The sequence below is a fragment of the Ictidomys tridecemlineatus genome, chromosome 12 (genome assembly GCF_052094955.1).
Source record: "Ictidomys tridecemlineatus isolate mIctTri1 chromosome 12, mIctTri1.hap1, whole genome shotgun sequence".
Classification (NCBI taxonomy): Eukaryota; Metazoa; Chordata; class Mammalia; order Rodentia; family Sciuridae; genus Ictidomys; species Ictidomys tridecemlineatus.
Window position 1 is genome coordinate 90,317,715 of NC_135488.1, and position 20,101 is coordinate 90,337,815.

The window sequence follows — 20,101 nt, forward strand, 5'->3', positions numbered from 1 at the left end:
CTTCCTGGCTCAGTTTTAATAACAACTCAATTTAGGTGGATTGATATGAAGAACCAGTAAATAGTCTGAATTCTCATTCTGGATATTTGGAAATAGAGACACAAAAACAGGGTCATGTGGCTCTTGACACGTGAACTGCAGGACATTGTCACATTGAGGCCAAAGTGGCCATTTTCAACCATCTACAAGTCAAGGAGTAAGCAGAGGGATAGTTGTCTGCAGAAAGGACAGGTGTAGAGCAAATGAAGAGGAATGAGTGCTGGTGTGGCTGATAGATAGAAGTGCGAGTGTCACTGTCCCCTGCCTCTCCTCACTGTTAAATAAATCCCCGCTAGCTGAGGTACCTTGAGTCATATAAGAGTGAACTTGCAAGAATATGCTCCTAATTAACAAATGTACAGCATAATAGTCAACAAGATTGTATTTATATTTGAATTTGCTTAGAAAGTAGATCTTAAGTCTTCTCACTAAGTACACACAAAAAGGTGACAATATGAGGTGATAGATGTGTTGATTAGCTTGATGGTTGTCATCATTTCACAGCTATACACGTATCAAAGGATCATGGCATATACTTTGAACATATACTAATTTTATTTGTCCATTATAGTTCAATAAAGCTGGAGAATAGAAGAATCAACATCAGAGTTTAGCAGATATTATTTCATAAAAAAATGGAATTTCAGATAAATTTTGTGATCTTGTTCTCTGTATTTTCTGATGGCAATGCATGAAGCAAGATGTCAGAAAGCCTGCAATCCATCCAGGACTCTCCTTTTAATTAACTGAGTGGCTTTAGGAAATCATTCCACCATCCAGAATATGGGAATTTCAAGTGCAAAATTCCAGGTTTTTCTGCAGAGGATAAAGACAACTCATGGAACTAAGACGCACAACACTCCATATTTGCCCACCTTGCAGATGGCTTAAAACCCAAGGAAGAAAGATGGAATAATGTTCTGTCAACTAGTGGCAACCTGATGTAAATTATGATTCTGTTCCTTAGTGTGTATGATTTGGGGCAGATTGCTTGATGGGATTTTATCTCAGTAAAATAGAATTAATTTGACACTGGTTTCAAGGACTATTATAACTAAGGTGAGATAAATCGTGCACAAAGTTCTTTGCATAGTACCTGGAACATAAAATAGGTATTGAATAAATAGTTGTATTCCCCAAAGGTCTGTTCAAGACAAATGGGTTCTTTGCTTTCCAATAGACTGCTTACTCCCTATCCTAGGCTGGTGCTTCTAAGATCTCGGAGTGCAAATGAATTCCCTGGAAATGATTCTAATCTTCAGTTCCTTTCAGTATGTCTGTGGTGGGGAGGGAACCAGGGCTGGTGGTTTGCATTCCTAACTAGTCCCAGGTGATACCAATGCAGCTGTTCTGCCAGGCTGTGGTGGTAACAATTTTTCTCAGAGAATTCCTAACATAGAAGAGCTTTTCATACCTATTATCCACATTCAAAAGAATTAACTGGAAACTTTTTATTGTAGTGCCATTTGGTGACTGATGTCCTAGTCACGTTGGGGTTAAACACTGCCATGTTTCCCATTTCAGCTCCTGGAGTCATGGTTTCTAAAATATATTATTAGTTCACTTTTTGGCTTTGGTAAGTACAAGACATAATTTAATCTTTCTTTGGTGATTTGTGAGGCACTTCAGACCCTTGCAGCGCCTCGGGTCATTATTTAGAACATTCACTTTCATTGCCCTGTCCTAAAGACGCAAGAGTTATAGGATAAGAAATTGCACTGAATTTGTTCAGATCCAGAGCATGGGCTGAGCTCTGCAGAAGGTGTTCTTTTTTTGTTTTGTTTTTTGTTTTTGGTGTATGTGTGTGTGTGTGTGTGTGTGTGTGTGTGTGTGTGTGTGTGTGTGTGTTTCTACTCTTTGGAGTATCTTGTTTTGCCTTAATATAAAATACAAAACACTATTCAGACTAATTGAAGGATCCACATGTGCTCTGGATAGTTATACACAGTGCTACATGATTGTATGGGCCAGAGATGTAACCAGGGACCCCTTTAATAGGCCACTTCAACTTCTATCACCTTGTTTAAATTTTATTTTGTTGGTGTTTTGGTACTGGAGATTGAACCCAGGGGGACTACACCTCTGAGGCATATCCCCAGCCCATTTTTATACTTATTTAGAGACAGGGTCTCACTGAATTGCTTAGGGCCTTGCTAAGTCGCTGAGGCGGACTTTGAACTCATGATCCTCTGGTCTTAGCCTCCTGAGCAGCTAGGATTATGGATGTGGGACACCATGCCTAGCTCTTTCTTCTACTTCCAATGGAGAGTGCTGAAGGGCACATCCACAGGACAAATTCAGACCCTGGGTACCCTGGGAGCCATATTACCTCCTCAATGATGCAAACACTCCTTTCTCCCTAGCCCCTATCTGCACAAAGAATTGGGGCTGCTTCAAAGTTACTTTTGGGATGGGGGTGGGAGACAAAGCCACTTCTCAAATAAATGAACTCAAGACTTGTGCTACCGAGCACTTAGGGAATCTGTTTGGCTTTAGCTTGCAATAGTTTTACAGAAAATTTCTGCTCTATGAAGTGGTCATTCTCAAGCTGTTTTAAGCTCTCCCAAGATCTATTAGAAAACACATGAACCATGTCTAGTCTTGCCTGGCTCTGTTTTTCTCCAATCAGTTCTGAATGGTTCCTCCCTTGTCCTCCCTCTCCCTCCCTTCTTCCTTCTTTGCCTCTCTCTCCTTCCTCTCAGACATTCTTGCTGAAGCAAGACCTGTGATGGTTACAGTCAAGGAGAAGCCCATGTCCCCTCTCCACCCTCACTAGGCATCCCCTTTGTTTCCAGTCTTTGCACTGTGAGCTTTCTCTTTTAATACCAGTTCCACTCCTACAGGGGAACTTGTTTTCCTTTTTACATATTTAAGGGCAGGCACTGTAGTTTCCAGATTCCGAAGGTCTGCAGGTCCCCGTACACACCTGTCTCATCAAAGGTAACTTGGATATGTATTTCGTAAGCCTTAAAAAAATGTTCATACATCTTAACCTAGTGATTTCACTCTTAAGAACAGAATTTGCCCTAAAAATTAATTAAGGCTGAACACAGAGATTTATGATGATTGTTTGTAACAACATTGAATATATTGGCAAATCCCTGGAGTAAAGAATATCCAGCAATAGGAATTGTTGCACAAACTGAAGCAGGTACATGCAATGGATACACACTAGCCACTCCTTCAGCTTTTGAAGTTAAGTCTGACTCGCCTTCTACTTAGGTCATTGATAGGCATGGAGGGAGGGCATTCTGCTTGAACAGTTCTGCAGCACCAGCAAAACCAGCCCAAGGTAAATACAAATCGAATTCCAAAGCCTCAATGAATGCAGATCAGTAGTGCCCAGTAGAAATATAATGCATACAATTAGATGGAACTTAAAATTTGTCTAGTAGCCACGTTTTTTAAAAAGCAAAAGATCAAGGAGCTAGTTATTTTACATTCTAAGTCTTCAAAATTCAGCTTTGAATGTCACATTCACCACGTATCTCAATTGGCACCAGCCACAATACAAAGACTCAGCAGCCACATATGGCTACTGGCTCCCACTACTGGGAAGAGCAGAACATAGATCTTTACTGTGATTTCCTTAAAGGAGCAGGGGGAGAGGTTTTGTAAACCATCATATATCATAAAGGTTACATCCCCAAATCCTTTCTAGACAACTCTCTGAAAAGTTTCCCACCTGAGACAACTGATCAGAATCTCTTGCCCAGTTTGGTCCCCGTCACATCACCTCTTTGCCCTGTTCTGTCCCCTTTTTCTCCCCCCTTCTCCTCATCTTGCTTCCCATGCCTCAGTCCCCGATGCCCAAACTCTTTGACTACTTTTCTCCCAAGAACTCGTCTTTCTGAAATTGTAGTGAATAAAATTTGTCTTATTCGCTTCTTAAAGGTTCACAGTGTGGCTGCACCAGCTCACCAGTCTCCAGGGTGTCATGTGGGGGCCACGCCTGGGTGAGCACAAGTGATCCCTGGCCGGGAACAGATGAGCCACTCTTCAGATGCGCAGGGACTTCACCAAGGCAACTGAATTTGCCTGCAGTGAAAATGCTCCTGTTAACCAGCCCCCTTTCAGAGCCCTTCTTAGGACTGCTGCCAGCTCTGCAGCACTGTGGGGAGAATTAATAGGAAGAGAAAGGATTCCTGCTCCATGGGAAACAGTCTCCTCCCTACGACTCATGAGAGTCTTAGGAATGAGAGGGAGGAAACCTAGATGCAGAGCAACACTCCCTGAACCCTGGTTTTATTCTATTTAGCTGTAGGAGCTATGGAATTCACTGTGGTCTGTTTGCACAACCTTTCTGTCAACCTCGATTATATCTATTCTTTGCTTGTCTAAGACCCAGATGTGCTGTCCCCCAAAGACTGTAGAGGCTGAGTTACATCTTCCCGTGACTGGGAGTGGATTTATGTGTATTTGGCTTTATCTTCCTTAAGATTCCTTATGAAATTCATAGTTTCAAATTATTTGGTTGGAATGAAGATTGCAAACCTTAGTCGTAAGACAGAAACTTTATCTATGGAAAATAGACACACATAAGGATGTCTAGGTAAGCAATCTGGATGTTCTTATGACTATTTTGGAGCTAACTAAATGAACCCTGGGATCTACTGTATCCACATAAAAGATACAGTTGGAACTACCAAGGATCTACCCTCAAATGACCCACATTTTCATGGAAATCAGAATCAATCCAGACTCTCCAGAGTCATCCAGATCCACAGAGGCCTAAGGCTAATCTATCAGGCCCCTGAAATTTTCTAAACCAGTATAGTTCTGGCAGAAATGATTATCCAAGGACAGCCTCCATTTGATCAGCATTCAGTTCAGCATCTTTAACCTGCTATTAATCACTCACACAAACCCTGGCTGAAGGCCTGCTACTCCTGAGACGCCTACTTATATCTAAACATTAAAAAAAAAAATCCAAGAAATACCAATTGTTCTTTTCATATTCCCTCTGCTGAGTCCAGTCATCCTAACACCAAATGGCTTTTTAATATCTTTCACACACTCCTCCTCCTATGTCTGCCAATATTATAATGCATTGTTTGGCTGGTGATTTTTCTCATTTCTTTTCTCAACTCAGCAGCCAGAACCACTTCTCCCAACTTGTCATTCTTGCCGACTTCTGTGCCTGTACATTGCCAAAAATCCATAATCTTTAAGATTTATAAAATTTCTCTGCCTTTTGGGGGGCACAGGGAGTTATTATCTATGGCCAGAAATTTAATATTTTTCAAGTTTACTCTTTGGGTTAAAAAGTACCAAACACAAGTCTCTGTCTCCTTACAATCTTCAAGAGATATTTAATTGTCAGTTGGGACACATTATGCAAGAATTCTACTCACCATCTAATGAACTGAAAGGGGTTTTTTGTTCAATATAGGAGCACGTCCTCCCATATTAGTATGCAAATCATCATTTCCTCTGAGCTAGCTCATTTATGACATCTCTCTCTCTGCTGATCTGGATAAATAATAATTTTAGGAGAATTGAAGACTGCTATGAAACAGTAGGAAAAGTGTCAAGGATGTGGACGCTGCCATTAATGAGTTGTGGTCTTGGAAATTCACTTAATATGCATAAGCTGCATCTGTCAAAACATGATTAGAACAATGTTTCCTGAGGTACAGGTCTCTGGAAGCCTCTGGATTTATAGGATTTCCAAATCGATGAAGTATAGGTGACATCAATGACATGTATCACTCATGTAGGCATAGCTATTTGTTTTGAATATAGATAGTTGCTGCTCTGATTAATAATGTTGAAGTTCATAGAAAGTGATTATTGAATTCGTAGTGGCATATTATTATTATATACCTTCTCATTAGATGCTATATATTTTAGTGCTACTATATAAGACAGGCTGATATTGAAAAGGAATTCTACTTGAAAAGCTGGGGACCTCTGTGGTATAGTGATCTGTAAGATCCCTTTTAGGATTAAAATTCTGTGACTAAATATTTCTGTTTTGATTAGAAGCCCTTCCATGCCCCAACTCAAAAACTGGTAAAGGAAAAAGTCAAGTACAGGCCAGACTTGGAGTAATCGTCAACTTACAAGTGGATAGAGCTCCCTCTGGCCCTGCAGTACTCTAATTAACTGCAGAAGCTCCTGCAAAAGAGAGAAAAATTCCACACGGGGGCTATTACTGTCTTAGAAGATTTCTTGAGATTCTTTTTTCCCCCTCTTTTCTGTTCCATTTAACTGTCAAATCGCTTCTGACAGGATGCTTCTAAAACAGGCAATCTATAGCAATTATGGTAGCCAAACATGAAGCACATAGTCTACCTTTGTGGTAGCCACAGTGTTTTGTTTTGTTTTTAAACTTGGGACAAGATGTCTTTTCAAAATAGCACATGCAAATATGAAGTAAACTAAACCCAAATGACTAATCACTTCTTTGGGGAATTTTTAATATTTTTTCATCTTAATGTAAGCCTTAGGATAATCTCAGTGGTGAAAATTAAACATGGATATAGGTATATATATTCATTTGTGGAGAAAGCTAAGTTTCATGGAAAAGCAAAAGATATAAATATCTTTTAAAGAAATAAGAAAGTGGGATGGGAATGTAGTTAAGTGTAGAGCAATTGCCTAGCATGGATGAGGCCCTGGATATGATACCTAGCACTGCAACATCAATGTAGGTAGGTAGGTAGATAGATAGACAGACAGACAGACAGATGGCAACTCACTTATTATAAATTCCTTTAAAGGATGGACAATATTTTTTTACCTTAACGTCCTTGAATCCTAGAATTTGCTTATGGTTATTATTATCAAATAACCATAAAACATAAACATCAAATATTTGTTAAGTGGTCCATTTCCAAAATATAAAAAGAAGCTTTAGAATAGGAAGAGGAACTTGACTGTCATTCAACTAAAGGAAATAAGACTGAAAGAAATCAACCACAGACTGAATTAATGTGAATAATGTGGAATTGAAGAATATTTATTTGAATATATTTTCCTTCTTTCATTTTTATTGGTTCATTATAGTTATGTATAATAGTTGGATTCATTTTGACAAAATCATACATGCATGGAATTGAATTTGCTCCATTTCAGTCTCAGTGCCCCCCTCCCGTTCCCTAGCCTCCTCCCTCTCTCTTTTCTCCTTCCTCTACTGGTCTTCCTTTTACTTATTATTTATTTTTTAATATATTTTCTAAGAACTTAGAAAAAAATGAGAAATGAGCTGATAGAACTATCAGGATATACTACTGTAAAATAACAGACCAAATTCTCCATGATCTCAATGAAAATTTGCTTCTTGAAAATTGGTTTATCAGATTACATGTAAGGTTTAGCAGACTACTATGAGAAAAGAAAGTGTCTACAAATTCAAGGGGATGACCCAGAGGGATTATTTTCTCCATTCTAACAATGCAAGAGAGTAGGAAGCCCTGGGAATTCTTAAGGAAAAGAATGGGTAAAATTGTTCAAGAAGAGATGGTCAGATCAAGGAACTTGAGAAATATAAAGCAAACAAACAGCTGACTTTTGAGGTTTCAAAAGAGGGAAGAGTATTGGTGAATTTGTGACATTCCACTGAATGGTTAGCATGGTGAAAGAGAGATACGTCAGCCTAAGAGTTATTTCCAGGAATAATAAAAGCAAAAATCAACATTTTTTTCCCTTAGGGCCAATTATGTGTCTGGCATTATTCTGGACAAATTACATTCTCATCCAATTTCAACTTCTCTCATTTCTTCCAGCAAGTTTGTGCAATGTGATCCCATTTTACAGATGAGGATCATAGAAGTTTGCCTAAGATGACCCAACCAGAAAATGGCACAGCCAGGAGTTGAAGACCGGACTTTGACTTGCAAGCTGTGATTAGTGTTCAGCACTACTCTGCTTTCGTTAGAGTCCTAGTGGGAACTAAAGGAGCAAGGGATTTAGGGACAGGATGAACTTACTAAGAGGGAAAGGATCTTTGTGAAAAATTCAGGTTCTGCCTCTATTAAATCTGTGAAAGATGACTAGTTGAACATAGAACAAAGGTCAAATGATCCACTCCATATAATAAGGTGTCTTTTATGGCTTGGATATGATTAGTTGCCACTCGAACTCATGTTGAGACTTGATTCCTCAATACGGCTGTGCAGGGAGATGGGGCTCAGGGGCTTATGGAGGAGTCCTCTTGAATGGGTGAATGCCTTTCTTACCTGAGTGAGGTCTTGCTCTTTGTGAACTAGATTCCTCACTGTGAAAAAGGTTGTTTTAAAGCAAAGCTACTTATGTTCTTCCTCTTCTGTGCATGCCCACTTGCCCTCTGCTTTTCTGCCATATTTTGACAAAGCATGAAGCCCTAGTCAGATAGAATTGGCTATCCAACCTTGGGTATCCAACCTCCAAAACTGAGCCAAAATAAACCTTTCTTTATAAATTATTCGATCTCAATTATTCTGATACAACATAAAACAGACTAAGACAGGGTCTTGCTATTCTTTTATAAAGAAGGCAAGGAAAGCATTAGTAGAAGAGACCACTGACATTGCAATACACAATTGATAAGACTTTTTGCAAAAGTTCTACTGCAGTGGCTGACAAGAACAGCCAAAGACAATAAATGAAATCTGGCAGTCTGCCATAAGGAGGCAGGAAAGAGTTGACAGTTTGGTGAACTTAAGTCACAAAGAGAGGATGATTTTGAGCAGGGAAAAGTCTTTTTTGCTCAGACAACACAAATCATGTAAACACAAACTAGATAATAACAAAAAGTAGTGTATTATGGGAAGTATACTTGTGATACAAACTGTAAGAAATATAGGAAGTCGAGTATTGGTACTAGGTACCTTTGTGCATTTTCTCATTAAGTCTTTAAACTATGCTATTTTGAACAACATTTTTTAAGCGGAATTCAGTTAAACCAAAAAAACAGTGAAGTGTCATTGAGTAATACAGAAAGTACTGGACTGAAAGTCTGGAGATGTAACTTGATATTTATAAACAAATAACTTGGCATTGCTGAAACTTAATTTCCTCCCAGAGTATAATAATAATATTAACTTCAGAGGATTTTTGTGAATATGAAATGCCATGATATTTGTGAAAGCATCTTATAAACTTCCAGAACTCTTCAATCCTCATCATCATTATTATTTCTGTTCAGTTCCTACTTAACTATGTGGCCTTCCCAGTTATAAAATGGCAGTAGAGATAAGAGGTTAGACTAGATTATTCTTTAAAACTTTGAAATTCTCTGCTTACATAAATCATGACTTTCTCTTCAAAAATTACATAAATACATGTTGTGATAGACAAGCAATTAAAATGTGTAAGAACACAGCATCCCTGTACCCAGTGAGGAGAGAAAAAGAAAAATTAAACTACCAAGGAGACAGGCAAAGCTGCTCATGTAATCCCATCCATGGAGATCTGTCAGTCAGAAGAAAACACTATGAAATTTAACAGCAGTGGAGTAAAATTTTGCAAAGAAATAACATAATGCAGACTAACCCCCAATCATACCCTATTAAAAATCTACATAGACTAATAATGACAGAATAACCCATCAATGCCAGTTGCCCATTTAGTTGGTAAGATCTGGCTGATCTTACAAAGCTTGTTACAAATTTCTGTACCCCTCCACATGAAGCCTTTCCCAGATCTCTCTCAGAGCACTGTGTGTATAATACACTCATTCATCATTTATTGGTGGTTGTCTTACATGTCTACCTACCCACTATATTGCTATATGCTTTGGAATTAGAATAGCATCTATTAAATTTAATAGCCTAGTAAGCACAGGGTCTGGCACACAGAAGGTGTTCAGTGATTCCGGGTTTTGAATTAATTAAGTGAATGTTGAAAAACACAAAATACATGATGCTTTGTTTGGCTGACTCCTAAGTCAATAGGCAGCTTCCAATTTTTTTATTATTATTTTGTGTGTGGTGACAGGAACTGAATCCAGGGAATCATTCCTGTTAGGCAAGTGCCCTACCACTAAGCTACATCACCAGCCCAACTGCCAACTTAAATGGCATCTGACACAGACCTTCTAAAATTTCTCTCAAAATACCTATTAATTTAAAGGACTGAAAAATAAAAACACAGCACCTTGAAAATTAAGACATTTTCATTCAACACCAGGCTGATGGAACTGTTCTGAGAAGTATAATTGGTACAACTTTGTGTTATTCTGCTCAAAAGAAAGATAATTAATCTGGAAAAAGGATATATAGACCATTAATTTCTCCCAAACATTCTGACACCCCTGGACTAAGAATGTAAGATCTGTCCCAACCCAGAAACTGGATAGTTGGCTAGTTTCTGCTTTTTAGGTTGTCAGAAAGTTGTTTTCAGCTTTCCATAGTTCTTGAAGAGCCAACTTAAGAAATTTAAGCAGGGAGCTGGGGATGTGGCTCAAGCGGTAGCGCGCTCGCCTGGCATGTGTGCGGCCCGGGTTCCATCCTCAGCACCACATACCAACAAAGATGTTGTGTCCACCAAAAACTAAAAACAAAAATAAATAAATATTAAAATTCACCAAAAAAAAAAGAAATTTAAGCAAAAGAAACCAAAATAAATGAAATAGATACCATAATAAAAAAAATAATTGGAAAAAATCATGAATTGTAAAGTTATGCTTCAAGTATACATATTTAAAAAGCTCACCAAGTTTCAGAGGGAAAAAAGAAAAAAAGTGTATACACACACACACACACACACACACATCTAAATGTATTCTTGGAAGAGGTTTTAATATGAATACAAAGAAATAACTCTTCAAGCATTCAGATAGGTAATAAATTGCATATAAGGGGGAAAAATCAAGATGATCTTGGACTTTTCCTTTATTTTATTGTATCTTGAAACTGTGTAGAATATTTATGGGCAAGAGTTGTAATCAAGATTTTATACCCAGAACTTATGACTCCTAGTTACTATTGAGAGGTAACCCAATTCAAACCAATTTAAAAAGAAAATAAATGAATATATTTGCTCACAAAATTTCCAAGGTGTGTTTAGGTTCAGCTGAACCCAGAGGCTCAAATAGTGTCATTCTTCCTCCCTTTCTTCTTCTCCATCCTTTTTTGCTTTGCCCTGTCTCTGCTTTTCTTTCCACAGGGATCTAATTCTCTTCTGCTGTGTGTATACTCTTTTTAATCCCAAGCAGCATGGCTAAAGAAACAACTTCAAGCCACATGTTTTAACTCAGGATTCAAATGGAAGACAAACTCCCTGTATCCATGAGATTTAAAATCTTGTCAAAATCCTCTGATCGCCTGTATTTATATTATGTCTAGTCACCAGGAACAAGAGATTGGACTACTATTAGTCAGGCCTGGGTCACTAACCACTCTTATAGCTAGAAGATATACTGTGATAAACATTTCCACAAGAACCTGATGAGATGGCAGAGAGGCAATTCCTTCACAGACAAAATAAATGACAGACAAGAACAGCAAATGTCATAAACATTCTCCACATTCCCCACCATGCCTAATTTACACATACTCAGACACATTTCTGCTTGTATAATTTCAAAAGTGCCTCCATCTAATGTTTATGTGATTAATGCATAACCCAAATCATACTTACCTCAAAGAGATACAACCCAGAATCACACCCAGTCACCAACCCATCTCCACATCCAGAAAATCTGAGTGTTGCACACAGCTCTCTCATCCAGATACGATTCCTCTTGGTCCAACAACTTGCAATTTAAATGACCAATATAATAATGCCCTACACTTCTATTACACAGTAGATGAGAGTAAACAGGGTATATTTAATTCAGATTCCATTTAGATAGGGTAACATAATACCTGTCACATAGTAAGGATTTCATGTTAACAATGGAACCAATCTGACTTCCCCAGGTTTTGCCCTGTGAACACATCCTCCTCATTCATTGTTATCCAAGCTTGTGTCTTGAATAAATACAAAAAGGGAATCCCTTCTGGAAGTCCAACCCCTTAACCTTTCTTTTACTTTTGGTCTCATTGCCTTAGAGCCTAGCAACCCCAAGTTTCCTTGGTTTGGCACTTCTCTGGCCAACCCAGACCATGATACCTTTAAAACCCTAGTTATATACTGTTTTTACATACACCAGAAATTGTGTCTTGCTACGTCCTTGACTATGGACCAGATTATTGCCATATTTGTTCCTTAGCAACAGGTCATAGCCTTCAGCTAAACAACTCCTAAAATGATTAGGGTTGAAGTGTTGAGGAGCTAATCTAGCCCACTCTGAATTCCACTGGTTGGCCCTTTACTATGGAATGACCTATTGTCTTCATCACCAGCAAGTTCTCAATAGGATAATTTGGGGAAGAGCTAAAAAGATCAGGCTTCCAGATTTCCCAAATTCCCCCTGAGTCCCAGTCATATACCTACTGTCTCCCACTTCTTATGAAACTAACCTCGGATTGATCAGGAATACTGGGTTTTGTAGTTCCACGAGATGTCTGATTATCTGACCCACAGCAGTCTTAGATTTCGCTTCCTTCCAAATGGGAGAATAGTATCTCTTAATGAAGTTATATATTTTTTCCTCCCTGCTTTCTGAGGGACCAATTTATACTGTAACTTTTTCTTTTCTTGAAAGACATGCAAGAAGTAGACAACATCCTGAAATTTTGATGATTCCCCTAAAGCTCTAGTCTCAGCAGGCACCTGATCTGAGTCTAAAGAAGCAAGAGTTGACCGTTAAACCATGCTTCAGAAATCATGACAAGGACTGCCAACTTTCCTGCCCTTCGTATTAGAGTGCTCACATCCTGTGCCACTCTTACACTCAACCGGCTCTTCTTTGTAGAATCTTTCTCTAGCAAAGGCCTATTTCTGGCACTGATTCCATACATTTTTTTAGTTGTAAAGAACAAAAAACCAACCTAAATTATCTTAAAGGAGAAAAGAGAAATTTATTGGCTTACATGACTAGAATGGTCAAGAATAAGACTTGAAGCACAGCTGGATCAAGTACCTCAATTCAACAGAGTTCACTGTCACTTTCTCATTCTCTCTCCCTCCAGCTAGCTACCTGTATGGCTTTATCTCACTTTCTCTGCAGCCCTTAGATATGATTTTTTATCTCTTTTGTTTGATTGATTTTGTTTATGTGGGCCTCATTCTTTCCTGCTATAGATGAATTCTGTGCAAATAACAGGAAAGATGGCACTGGAAGCCCAACCCTACATATGGCTCACATTCCATACATGTAATTTAATTCAAGGGCTATGATTGGCCCTACTTAGATTGTATAACTACACTTTTGCTAAGCTCTTGTGGACAGATCATCACAATCCACCAGTTCAGGTGTGTGTCCACTCAAAAGTAATAATTACACCAAAGACAGAAACATATAGAAGAACAATGTCATCGTTGACTGAAATCTGAAAAAAAGATGTCTATGTTTTAAAGGTTAATACCAAGTGAATCTAATATTTTGCATGTTGTCTCTCACCTAGACCTGTGAGTGTTTCAGAGACAAATATCAGTACAGAAAATGTGAAAGGAATTGGCATGTAACTTAGTGGTAGAACACTTGCCTAACATCCATGAGGCCCTCAGTTCCATCCCCAGCACCACAAAAAGGGAAAAAAACATGAAAATATAATATAGTAGTATATTATGATAAAAACATTGGAAGTGGTATCCAGTTGCCAGGTTTGAATCACTCCTACTTCCTTGACAATCATGTGCTTTGGAGAAGAAACATAGTCTCTCTTCACCCCAGTTGCTTCATCTGTAAAGACGGGATCATGACAGTACCTGCTTCATGTGGTTGTCTAAAGGACCACATGGCTCATTAAATACAAAGACCCTTGAACAGCTCCTTGCCCACAGTGAGCACTATAGCACTGTTGTGGTGGAATATCACCAGGTGCCTTATGTTCTTGTCTTCATATTTTTCTGCATTTTTAAAGTTTGCTTTAATGTTTTTATTATAAGGGCAATGGGCTCCTTTAAAAATCCATATCATGTGTTTGTAATTTTTGTAAAAAAAAATACACCTACAGTCATTTACATTTCCTCCCTTATTATCCACTATGTTCTGAATGATTGTGTCTCCTCAGATAGATGAAATCTCTTCCCAAGGTGACAGTATTAGAAGGTGGGTTTTAGGAAGGTGATTAGGCCATAAACAGAGTCTCCATGAATGGGATTAGTGACCTTATAAGAGAGGCCCCAGAGAGCTGCCTTACCCCTTCTACCAGGTGAGGTCATTCAGGTCTACCAGAAAGTAGGCCTGAACCAGACACAGAAACCACTGGCACTTTGGTCTTGGACTTTCTAGCCTTATGAAATAAATTGTTGTTTGTATACCACTCTTTTCATGGTATGTTTGTTATAGCAACCTGAAGGCAACCAAGCAGATTAAGACATACCTCCTCCTTGCCCAGGTTACTCATTTGTGCATCCATTCATGTAAGAAATCCACCATGAACAAGACAGGCTAGGTCCTCATCTCTTTAAGGTCCTGGCAGAAAATAGATGGCACAAACTGGGTCATTTGAGGAATAGTTCAGGAAGGCATGAGCAAGTATAGGAATAGTTGGTGGAACCAGTGGGGAGGTCACTTGATGGGACCCATGACTTTTAGTCAAGGACACAAATATCCCCATGGAGCCCCATGGGAAGAAGCCAGAAGAGTAAATATCTCAAACTTTCTACACTCCTCTACTCCTGTTGGTGCATTGTGGTAGTAAACGCAACCTGAAGCCTGGGGCAGGGACTGCTGATGCCCATATGAGCCAATGGTCCAGGCCAGTGGTCAGGTGGAAAAGGGCAGAACATGGATCTGGAGGGGCAGATGGAAGGTGTTCAGCCCCAATACTCCTCTCACGAGGCAGGTATGTTAGTGGAGGAAGGCAAACCACATAATAATAGCTAACATTCAGTGAGCCTAACTGCATGCCAGGCACATTCTTAGTACTCTTTATGAAATAGCCGACTTAATTCTCAAGACAGCCAATCATCCTCAGTTTACAGTTGAGAAAACCAAACACAGAGAAATCAAAACCATGCATAAGGCTACAGAGTTAAGTGGAAGAGCTGGTTTGGCTTCCTAGCTAAGGCTTCCCCTACTGTGCTAGACTGCCTTCCAAGCCAGACATTTTTTGAGGGTGATATGAGTGAACAAAGACGAAAATACATCTGGATAAGTGGATACACAGTGATGGAGTTTCAGAGGGCAGGAGTGAGTGTAGGGAAAGTACTTCATTTACTACGTGGTCTTGAAGACCTTTCTAAGGAAACACTTTTAAGCTAAGGTCTGGATGATGAGAACAAGGCATCCATACAAAGAACAGCTCTGGGCAGAGGGGAAAACAGACACATAGGCCCAAAGGCCAGTCTGGCAGGTCTGAGGACACCAAACCAGCATCTGTAGCTGGAGGCTAAAATGCAAGGGAGACCGGTGCTATGAAATTCAACTGGAAAGATGGACAAGAGGCACGGAATGAAAACTGGAGGGTTTCAGAAGGGAAAAAAAAAAGTGATGGGAATTAGATATTTAAAAGATTGTTATGAGGATGAGATTTCCTAAGAGCAAGTACAATCAGAGAGCAGAAGTCTGAACAGTGACCCCTAACACCTTAGAGGTCTTATGGAGAATGAGGGAACAGTAATTGAAGACTCAGAAGAAGCCTTTGGTAGGATAGGAGGAGAACTGGTAGAGATTGGTGTCAGAAGCCAAAAGAAAAAGTAGAATTTCCACAAAGAGGAAGACAACTGTGTTAAATGCTGCTTAAGGACTGGGTGACACCAGGACAAAGAAATGGCCATTCGGTGTGGCAACATGGGGTTTATTGGTTGCCATGCTAACAAAGGCAAAAGGCAGCATGTATTCCAGGCCTGCTGGAGCAACTTTCATAGGGGGAAGCAAACACATAAAATCAGCAGAGGAGGTGGGGACGTGCTGTTGGAATGCACAGAGATCCAGCAGGCTGGACGTCAGATTCCAGAGACCACGATCACGGAGCAGGAGGGCTTTCACGTGGCACAATCAGGTATGCAAAAGTTGTATGCTTTGTCCAAACTTGGCTCCAGCCCTATTCTTCCAGTTCCACATCTGTTATTTAAGGGGAAAGCAGCCCTCCCCTAGCACAATAAGGAGGCTGAAGTCCAATTCTGTGGTTGATCACTTCAGCCATTGGCCATGGTGGGTTTTGACAGATCTCTGCAGGAAGCCAACTCCTTTCCCAGAAAATCACTAGCATGGCCTCAATATTGGAAAAACTGACCCTTGTCTTTCACCAGTGACCTTGATAAGAAGAGCCTCCGTGAAATGGTAAAATTAACGGAAGAGAAAAAAAAATCAGAGGAAAGAGAATTTAAAAAGCCAGTGAAGACAACTTTTTCCTACAGCTCACTGTGAAGTAAAGGAGACAAAGGAAGCACTGGCCAGAAGAGGATGTGGAGTCAAGGAAGGATTCTTGTAAGATAAGATACTCAATAACATGTTTATATAATGTTCTGAACAGCCCATCAGACATGTCTCCATCAAAGATGTGAAGTTCTTCTGAGGTATGGGCATACTTCTTCCACTGCAATGGGACGGAAGGAAGAAGTTTGGCAGATAGACCTACAGATTGGTATGGGGAGAGGAAGCGGTCCCTAATAATGTTATTGTTTCCTCTGTGAAGGTGAGACCAAAGACCACTCCCAAACTGAACCCTCTGTATGCTCTGAAAAAACCTTTCCCTCACTATAGCCTTCTACTGATCACACTGTATTTTCGTTTGCTGCTTACTTGTCTGTATTCCTATTAACTGCTTGAGAACAGGTATTTTACCTTGTTTTGATTATAGTCACAGACTTACAGACTTATGTTATAAATGTTGAATCATTATTTTCTTAAACGATAGAACTAACCATCACTAGGCAGAGGGAACATGGGAGATTAATTTTCTTTCTACTACTTTAAAACAATTTGCATTATCCAAATGTCAGCAATAAGCATACATTACCATAATAGTAGAAGAAATAAACTACGTTAAAATCAGCAGAACAAATACAAAGATATTAAACTGAAAACACAAGTAAAGTATGATATTATTACAGATGTAAGTGTGTAGAGTGATGATAAAATTTTATTTTATATGCTGTGGAGGGGATAAGAGGCAGAAAAAATGGGAAATAAAGGAAACAAGGAGAGAAAGTAAATTTGGGAAGGCTTTGGAAGTTGTCATTAGAAAACTAATGGTAAAGTTGATTGTGTTTTTCTGGTGTTCAGTATATTTTCCATTAATTGCAAATTCATCCTAGGAATATGGAGTAAAGTCCCTGTTCTGTAAAGAAATCCCAAGTTCTATGAACTGTATTGCATTTGTTATCTATTTCTATGTGACTTAATAACGTAATAAACGTTTACTGTCTCACACAGTTTCTATGCGTGAGAAATCTTAGGAGCATCTTCATTAGTTGGCCCCACTTCAGGAGGCTGTGGTGAAGGGCTGCAGTCACCTGAAGTCTCCACTGGGATTCGAGGTTCTGCTACCAAAGTGGCACACTCAGATAATATTGACTATTAGCAAGAGGTCTCATATCCTCTCATGTCAGCCTCTCCACGGATGCCTTCAGTTCTCATGACATGGTGACTGACCTTCCTCAGAGCAAATGATCCAAGAAAAAGCAAAACAAAAGCCACAATGTCTTTTATGACCAAGTCTCACAAATCATGCACACCATCCTTTGTACACGAAGACATGAATACCAGGAGAAAGGGATTACTGGTACCATTCAGAAGACTGGCTATCACATAGACAATCAGGAAAAACGCAGAACAAAAGGCTAACAGTACAATAAATCCAAATGAATGTAAGAATAAGCAAGTGAGACAAGAGAAATGAAGAAATGATTCCAGGTGCTTGGGGGTGTAGAGGATTTGCCATGCGTGAAGACCTGGGTTCAATCACCAGCACTGTAAAAAAAAAAAAAAAAATATATATATATATATATATATATATATATATATATAAATTTATTTTAGTCAAATGCTTTGGCATTGATAAGGCAGAAAATAGCAATAACGAAAAGCAAACACCACATTTTAACTGTACATATTTAAAGACTGACTAGAAATGTGAAATCTGCTTTATTTTTTTAAGCAGAAAACAATTCTAGAATACAATGGTAGGATGGAGAAAAATGGTTGGTGACCTCAGAAGGAAAAACCAGTAAAACATATCTAAAGAAATAATTGAAAGGAACCTGTGTCTATTTAAAACAGAGACTGATAGGGGTTTATCACTGAAGATATTTTTAAGCTCTTCAATTTTTTTTTGTGAAAACATGGAAAGTGCCATTTAATAAATTATTAAGTAAATAAACATAGATCTGGGGCTTTATGTGTTCAGTGTGTGTGCTCTACCTGCCTCTCCCCAGTCTCCATCCCTGTACCCTGAATTGAAATTTACTTGCTTCAACTCTTCTTTGTTTACATCCTGAATTTCTGTCCTGGTTGCTATGGACAAAATGCTGGGGCAGAATTTTGAGGTGTTGGGGTTAAAGCATGAGAAGATAAAAGGAGAAGGAAGGTTACGAAAAGTCAAAGTTACTGACAAACCAGCCCCTCATACATCAGGAGTTGGTGATGCTCTCTAATCCCTTCAGGTGTGACCAGGAAGTGGGGCATCACATCTCTGCTTTCTTAGCTAGTTCTATTTTCTCCCTTCCTATGGAAGCCACACATTCCCAGAATGAGGAGTTTCCCAAGATGCAGAATTTTCATTGTTAAAAATGAGACAGTACTAGGCAACTACACAACCCTACCTCTGTTTGTTGTTGTTGTTGTTTGGTTTTTTAGCATATCTGACAACTAGCATATCTGGGCTCACTGCCTTCCTTTATGTACATGACCATCAAGTATTCTTGCCAGAATATAGAAACCTCATAAAACTAAAGAGTAGAAAAGAAATACACCTAAAAGAAAATTTTGTGTGTGTGGGGGGGGAGGGGCTACCAGGGATTGAACTTAGGGGCACTCAACCACTGAGCTGTAGGAGTTCTGTGTTTGAGATTGAGGTCTCTGAAAAACTTCGTGATTGTGGCATGCTTGATGTCTGGGAAGTTTCTGTGGGGAATGCCTGGCTGCTGGGAAACTCCTGTGCAAAGATACAGGATGCCTGGCTAGTAATGTTCTTCCCAAGGAAACTCTGTGTTGGAGCCTTATCAGTTTCAACCTTCATCTCAAACACACAGCTTCTGGGAATATAGGAATTTGTAGATATTCTGACTGTGTAAATGTACAGGTTCCTCTGGTGAGCAAACTCCTGACCAGGTAACAAGAACTCTGTTTCCCATACTTGGAATGCCCAGCAGTTTCTCCTTGAAGCTAGTAAGATAAATATACAGGTGCAGATTCTAGTTACTACAGTAATGTCCTTAGAGAAAAGGGGGCTGTCTTAATCAGCCCAGACTTTGATCTCAATTAAGTAGCACCTGGGATTAAAGGAATACTATATAATAATAATGGCATGGTACTAACAAGCTATGTAACTTTTGATATAAATAAATGCAGTTGCATGGGGGTGGGGGGGAGACACTCTTTCTCTCCCATTCCTCCCTCTGCATCTTGTCTCTGTGTTTCCTTTTATTTTCTTTACACTAAGCCCCATCCCCAGCCCTATTTTGTATTTTATTTAGAGGCAGGGTCTCGCTGAATTGCTCAGTGCCTCACTTTTGCTGAGGCTGGCTTTGAACATGCGATCCTCCTGCTTCAGCCTCCCAAACTACTGGGATTATAGGCATGTACCACCACACCCAGCCTAAAAGAACTATTTAGGAAAAAAAAAACAAAAAACAGGCTGTATGTAAACTCTAAATAAACAGTAACAAAAAGCTTTTGGAAACTATAATACTAGAGAAAGATGAAAATGAGGGCAAATTAAATATTGTGGGTAAAAGACAACAGTAATGTGGGGATTTGTTTGTTTGTTTTGGAAGGTAAAAAAGTACAATACTAACACTATGGTCCTAGAGATCAAGACTGGAATGCATCTGAAATACCATGGTCAACATGTATGCAAAAAAAAAAAAAAAAAAGTCCAAAGAGCTGGATCAAAAAGCAGAACATAGAAAAAGAGACTGG

At 39.2% G+C, this 20,101-nt stretch overlaps 1 long non-coding RNA gene and 1 pseudogene across 1 annotated transcript in view; both read right to left on the reverse strand.

The window, feature by feature from the left end:
- LOC120884894 (uncharacterized) overlaps positions 1 to 20,101 on the reverse strand; it is a 193,760-nt gene that overhangs the window by 29,011 nt on the left and 144,648 nt on the right. The window lies entirely within an intron of this gene.
- LOC144369495 (sigma intracellular receptor 2 pseudogene) overlaps positions 1 to 20,101 on the reverse strand; it is a 34,166-nt pseudogene that overhangs the window by 13,231 nt on the left and 834 nt on the right.